This window comes from Cebus imitator, unplaced genomic scaffold (genome assembly GCF_001604975.1).
Source record: "Cebus imitator isolate Cc_AM_T3 unplaced genomic scaffold, Cebus_imitator-1.0 Scaffold647, whole genome shotgun sequence".
Classification (NCBI taxonomy): domain Eukaryota; kingdom Metazoa; phylum Chordata; class Mammalia; order Primates; family Cebidae; genus Cebus; species Cebus imitator.
In genome coordinates, this window is record NW_016107962.1 from 202,070 (window position 1) to 209,276 (window position 7,207).

The 7,207-nt window shown below is 46.6% G+C and overlaps 1 protein-coding gene and 1 pseudogene across 11 annotated transcripts in view; one reads left to right on the forward strand and one right to left on the reverse strand.

The window, feature by feature from the left end:
• Positions 1 to 7,207, forward strand: part of RBM10 (RNA binding motif protein 10) — a 37,816-nt gene that overhangs the window by 7,231 nt on the left and 23,378 nt on the right. The gene's annotated exons all lie outside the window — the stretch shown is intronic.
• On the reverse strand, positions 2,396 to 4,332 carry LOC108295526 (annotated as a pseudogene).

Below are 7,207 nucleotides of genomic sequence, written 5' to 3' on the forward strand. Positions count from 1 at the left end.
TCTTGATAAACATACTTTTTATTTTTTTTTTGAGACGGAGTTTCACTCTTGTTGCTCCAGGCTGAAGTGTAGTGGTGCAATCTCAGCTCACTGCAACCTCTATCTCCCAGGTTCAAGTGATACTCCTGCCTCAGTCTCCCGAGTAGCTGGGATTACAGGCACCTGCCACAATGCCCAGCTAATTTTTTGTGTGTATTTTTAGTAGAGACGGCGTTTCACCATGTTGGCCAGGCTGGTCTCGAACTCCTGACCTCGGGCGATCCACCCACCTTGGCCTCCCAAAGTGCTGGGATTACAGGCACAAGCCACCACACCAATAATTTTATTTTCAGTATTTATCTGGCATTGTAATCAAGGTAGCCTCATGACATGAAGTGGGCAGCCTTTGCGATTTCTCTCTTTGTTGGAGAAATTTGTATAAGAATTATCTGTACCTTGAAAAACTTGGTAGGACTCGCCTTTAAAAGCATCTGGAGGCTGGGCGCAGTGGGCCGAGGCAGGTGAATCGCTTGAACCCAGGAGCTCAAGACCATCCTGGGCAACATGGCAAAACTCTGTGTTTCTCTACTAAAAATACACAAATTAGCTGGGCATGGTAGCAGGTGCCTATAGTTCTAGCTACTCAGGAAGCTGAGGCAGGAGAATCACCTGAGCCTGGGAGATTGCGGCTGTGGTGATTATGGCACTGCACTCCAGCCTCAGTGACAGAGACCCTGTCTGAAAAAATAAAATAATTTTTTAAAAAGCATCTGGAGCTGGTTTTTGATTACCGTTTCATCTCTTCTGCCAATTTTAGCATTTTATATTTTCTAGAAATATACTAATTTTGTGGAGATCCTTATATATGGGGATTCAGTCCAGCATCCTAGAAATGCTTTATAAAAGGGGTATGTATGCCTTTGGAAGGTGTTTGTACAAAGTGCTCTGGTGGCCAGTTAAAGGTATTCCTCTCTATCCAAATATGTTCCCTTCCTGAGTTCAATACCTGAATTTATTTGGTCTGGATCTTGGATGTTAAGAGAGTTTAGGATAATTTCATCTGAAAATTTATAAATTTATTCATATCTGTAAAGTTCTTTTTTTTCATTCTTGTTGCCCAGGCTGGAGTGCAATGGCACATTCTCGGCTCACCACAACCTCTGCCTCCTGGGTTCAAGCGATTCTCCCGCCTCAGCCTCCCAAGTAGCTGGGATTACAGGCATGTGCCACCACACCGGGCTAATTTTTTGTATTTTTAGTAGAGACAGGGTTTCACCATGTTGGCCAGGATGGTCTCGATCTCTTGATCTCGTGATCCACCCGCCTCGGCCTCCCAAAGTGCTGGGATTACAGGCGTGAGCTACCACGCCCGGCCTATCTATGCAGTTCTTGAAATTTTTTCTTTCTTTTTTTGGAGACAGCCTCACTCTGTCACTCAGGCTGGAGTGTAGTGGCAAGATCTTGGGTTACCGCAACCTCTGTCTCCCAGGCTCAAACGATTCTCGTGCCTCAGCCTCCCAAGTAGCTGGCATTACAAGCAAGCGCCACCACACCTGGCTAATTTTTGTATTTTTAGTAGAGATGAGGTTTCTCCATGTTGGTCAGGCTGGTCTCAAACTCCCGACCTCAGGTGATCCACCCACCTTGGCTTCCCAAAGTGCTGGGATTACAGGCATGAGCCATATGCCCAGCCCACTAGATTTTACTATTGACGGGAGTCCCTGTCCCTTTGTACCATACTTGCTTTATTACATGTTGATTTCTAAGTTTCTCAAATTTTTTACACTCTATAGAGATTTATAATTTTTACAAAGCTAGATTTATTTATTTATTTTTTTATGACTGCTGGGATTTGTCTTGCTGAGGAAGACTTTCCTCACTCTAAAGGTGATAAATTTTTTTCTTATGTTTTCTTTTTTTTTTTTTTTTTGAGACTTAAGTCTCGCTCTTGTCCCCCCAGGCTGGAGTGCAGTGGCACGATCTCAGCTCACTGCAACAACCTTCACCTCCCGAGTTCAGGTGATTCTGCCTCAGCTTCCCGAGCAGCTGGGATTACAGGCACCTGCCACGCTCGGCTAATTTTTGTATTTTTAGTAGAGACAGGGTTTTACCATGTTGGCCAGGCTGGTCTTGAACTCCTGACCTCAGGTGATCCGCCCACCTTTAGTTCAACCATTATTATAGATTAAAGGATACACATACAGGTATTTCTTTTTTTCTTTTGAGGCAGTTTCACTCTTGTCCACCCCAGACTGGAGTGCAGTGGCACAATCTCAGCTCACTGCAACCTCTGCCTCCTGGGTTCAAACAATTCTACCTCAGCCTCCTGAGTAGCTGAGATTACAGGTGCATGCCACCACGCTTGGTTAGTTTTTATATTATTCGTAGAAATGGGGTTTCACCATGCTGCCCAGGCTAGTCTTGAACTCCTGACCTCAGGTGATTTGCCCACCTTGGCCTCCCGGCGTGCTGGGATTATAGGCATGAACCACCCCGCCCGGCAGTTTTTTGTTTTGTTTTTTTAAACTCAATGAAGAGGTCTACACAGCAGGAATCACGTGGGATAGCCGTTTTCCCCAAGGCTGGACCACTTGGTATTCTCTTCCATCTTCCCCCACCGCTCATTCAGATCATGACATCAGAAAAGCAGGTGAAAATTAAAAAAAAAAAAAATCAGATCATTGGGGATTCTTAGCAGTAGCATCGCCATTGGGAGCTGTTGGCCTAGTGGGTATGCTGTGTGCCCAGCACTGCCCCTCTGGATCCTGGCTCCGTGGCTACTGGGAAGAGGCCTTAGTGGCCAGGGAGGCCACACAGTGCTGCTGGAAGCTGGGCAACACATGGGTGGTGCAGCTGAGTCTCTGGTGTGGCATTTTGACAGTACCACCTGCGTCAGCCTCGGTCTTCCAGGGTGCATCCTGGCCTATCATGCTGCTGCAGCAGCCGGGGCTGGCGCTGCATGTCCGCTCGTCTGCCAGGCTGCCCGCTGGCTTGGCCAGGAGCTTGCTTTGCCTCAGTGAGACCACATACCCCGTGGCTGCCATGGCTGTGCTCTGGACTTGCAAGACTTCGGCGATGTGGTTCTGGAAGTCTGTGAAATACTCGCTCATGTCCTCGTATCCTGGGAAGGTATTCATGTCGATGATGGCATGCTGCCCCATCTGGTTGTTGGTGACTATGTCAATGCTGAATAGCCATACACCCAGCGCTTGCTGCAGGGCCCGGGAGAGCTCCCAGATGACTTCATTGCTTGGCCTCACTTGAACAGACCAGACCTCTTGATCTTGTCCAGCTCCGTCAGGACCAATGATGACTCTGGCTTTGACACATTGTGGCTATTGAAGAAGATGGACTTGTGGTTACATTGTCCCCGTGGAGAAGTTCTTGAGCAAGGGCCTCTGGACCATGGTGTAGGACTCACCAACCACGAACACCTTGTACAGAACAGTGTTGTGGTTGATGAAATTCTGGACCACACAGGGTGGCTGGATGCCGTTCAGGCCCTCCTGGTTGAACACAATAGCCATCTCGTGAGAGTTGGTGCCGTTGCCACTCTGGTTTTGCAAATGAACGGGAAAGCCAGGCCGTTCTCCAGTAGCCACATGGTGTCATCCCCGCACAGGCTCGTGACCCCCATGAAGGGCAGTGAGCAGATCCTGTCATCTTCCATGTAGACCTCAATCTTCCAGATGAGCTTGCAAGATTTGGAGTTGTTGAGCAGGGTTATGATGTCAGGGAAGGGGTCCAGGACGATGGTCTCAGGGTGGGCATCGATGTTCTCCTGAAACCTTTGCACGAGCTCCAGGTACTGGCTGTCATTCTGGTCGGCTTCAAGGATGACGTTCAACTTGTGAATTATAACATCCAGGGGTCCCTGCCCCACCACTGGCTGGCTAAGGTTTAGCTGTACGACTTCTATTCCTCACTTCCTGCACTGCTCCGCTAAGGCCTGGAAATTGAGCTTCTTGATTTTCTTCTCACTGAGCCAGTAGCCAACTCTCTTCCCTTTCTGAAAAGTCTGCATCTTCCTCCTCGGGCACAGACCCTATGTCTGGAGGAAATTGCCCACAGGCTGAGCCCATTCGCCAGCATGTGCTGTGAGTATGTGGGCACTTCCTGGCAGCAGGGACGTGGAACAGGCTTGAGGTGTGGGGCTAAGTTGTTTAGTTCCGCTGCCACAACCACCACTTCCTCTTCGGCCTGGTATCCTGGCCACCCAGCTGGAGCCCGTGGCCCACGTACAGGTGGTGGTTGTTGTTGTTGTTTCAGACACAGTTTTACTCTGTCGCCCAGGTTGAAATGCAGTGGCATGATCGGCTCACTATAACCTCCACCTCCCAGGTTCAAGCAATTCTCATGCTTCACCCTCCCCAGTAGTTGGGACTACAAAGGCACGCCACCATGCCCAGCTAATTTTTGTATTTTTTAGTAGAGATGAGGTTTCACCATGTTGCCCAGGCTGGTCTCAAGCTCCTGACCTCAGTGATCTGCCCCCTCAGCCTCCCAAAGTGCTGGGATTACAGGAGTAAGCCACCACACCCAGCCCATACAGGTTTTTTACATGGGTAAATTGCATGACACTGAGGCTTGGGGCTTCATTAATCCCATCACCCAAGCAGTAAGCTTAGATCTCAACAGATGGTTCTTCAGCCCACGCCCCCCTTCCTGCCTCCCTGGTCTAGTGATCCCCAATGTGTGACATTCCAATATTTACATTCATGTGCATTCAACATTTAACTCCCATTCAACATTTATATACATACAGTATTTAGTTTTCTGTTTGTGCAGTAGGTGGCTTAGAATAACAGCCTCCAGCTCCATCAATATGGCCGTGAAGGACATGATTTTGTCTTTTTTATGGCTACATAGTATTCCATGGTATATATGTACCACATTTTTCTTTATTCAATCGACTGTTGATGGGCATTCAGGCAGATTCCATGTCCTTGCTATTGTGAATGGTGCTGCAGTGGCTGGGTGCGGTGGCTCATGCCTGTAATCCCAACACTTTGGGAGGTCAAGACCGGTGGATCACCTGAGGTCAGGAGTTCGAGACCAGCCTGACCAACATAGAGAAACCCTGTCTCTACAAAAAATACAAAATTAGCTGGGCATGGTGGTGAATGTCTGTAATTCCAGCTACTCAGGAGGCTGAGGCAGGAGAATCGTTTGAACCTGGGAGGCAGAGGTTGTGGTAAGTCAAGATTGCACCATTGCACTCCAGCCTGGGCAACAAGAGTGAAACCCCGTCTCAAAAACAAAAAATAGTGCTGCAGTGAACATATGGGTGCATGTGATAGAATGAATTATTTTCCTTTGGGTGTATACCCAGTAGCAGGATTGCTGGGTCGAATAGCCAAAGCAATCCTAAGCAAAAAGAACTAAGCCAGAGGCATCACATTGCCCAACTTCAAACAATACTATAAGACTACGATAATCAAAATAGCATGGTCCTGGTGCAAAAACCAGTAGAACAGAGTAGAGAACACAGAAATCCGCACACATAGAACCATCTGATCTTTGACAAAATCGACAAAGGTAAGCAAAGGGGAAAGGACTTCCTGTTCAATAAGTGGTGCTGGGATAGGTGGCCAGCCATATGCAGAAGAATGAAATCGGACCCTTATCTCTCACTATATACAAAAATTAAGATGGATTAAAGATTTAAATGTAAGACTTCAGACTATAAAAATCCTAGAAGAAGGCTGGGCACAGTGGCTTACGCCTGTAATCCCAGCACTTTGGGAGAGGCCAAGGCAGGCGGATCACCTGAGGTCGAGAGTTTGAGACCATCCTCACCAACATGGAGAAACCCCATCTCTACTAAAAATACAAAATTAGCTGGGTGTGGTGGTACATACCTGTAATTCCAGCTACTTGGGAGGCTGAGGCAGGAGAATTGCTTGAACACAGCAGGCGGAGGTTGCTGTGAGCTGAGATTGTGCCATGGCACTCCAACCTGGGCAACAAGAGCAAAACTCTGTCTTAAAAAAAAAAAAAAATCCTAGAAGAAATGCCCTTCTTGATGCAGGGTTCGTCAAAGAATTTATGGCTAAGTCCCACAGGCAATTGCAACAAAATCAAAAATTGATAAGTTGGACCTAATTAAAGAGCTGCTGCACAGCAAAAGAAACTACCACAGAGTAAATGGACAGCCTACAAAATGGGAGAGAAAATGTTCACAAACTACACATCTGACAAACGTCTAATATCCAGAATTTACAAGGAAGTTAAATCAACAATCAAAAAGTTAAAAACCCAATTAAAAAATGGGCAAAGGACATGAACAGATACTTCTCAAAAGATAACATACAAGTGGCCAACAAACATGAAAAAATGCTCAACATCACTAATCATCAGAGAAATGCAAATCAAAACCACAGTGAGACATCATCTCACGCCAGTCAGATGGCAGTTATTAAAAAGTTAAGAACAGATGTTGGCGAGGCTGCAAAGAACAATGCTTATATGCATTCAGAATGCAAAGTAGTTCAGCCACACGAGAAAGCAGTTTCAAGATTTTTTTTTTTTTTTTGAGAGAGAGAGATTGCTTTAATATTTTTATGGTTTCTATTTGGGGATTTAAGTTTTCACCCATCCAGAATTTATTTGACATAAGAAGTGAGGTAGCTGAACCACTTTGTTTTCTTAGGGGGCAACACACTTTTTTCTGTAAAGGGTCAGATAGTAAATAAATATTTTTGGCATTCCAAGACTGTCTCTGTTGCAACTAAACTGAAAACAGTCACTGATAACTTATAAAGGAATGAGTATAGCTCTGTTCCAGTAAAACTTTATTTTATTTATTTAACTTATTTTTTGAAACAGGGTCTCGTTGTGTTGCCCTGGCTGGCTGGAATGCAGTGGCATGATCAGAGCTCACTGCAGCCTCTATCTCTCTGGCTCAGGAGATCCTCCCACCTCAGCCTCACACACAGCTAATTTCTTTTCTTTTGGGGGAGACAGAGTCTCGATCTGTAACCCAGGCTGGAGTGCAGTGGCAGGATCTTGGCTCACTGCAACCTCCACCTCCCAGGTCCAAGCGATTCTTGTGCCTCAGCCTCCTAGGTATGCGCCACCACGCCCTGTTAATTTTTTGTATTTTTAGTGGAGATGGGGTTTCACCATGTTAGCCAGGCTGGTCTCGAACTCCTGACCTCAAGTGATTCACCTGCCTCGACCTCCCAAAGTGTTGGGATTACAGGCATGAGCCACTGTGCCCAGCATT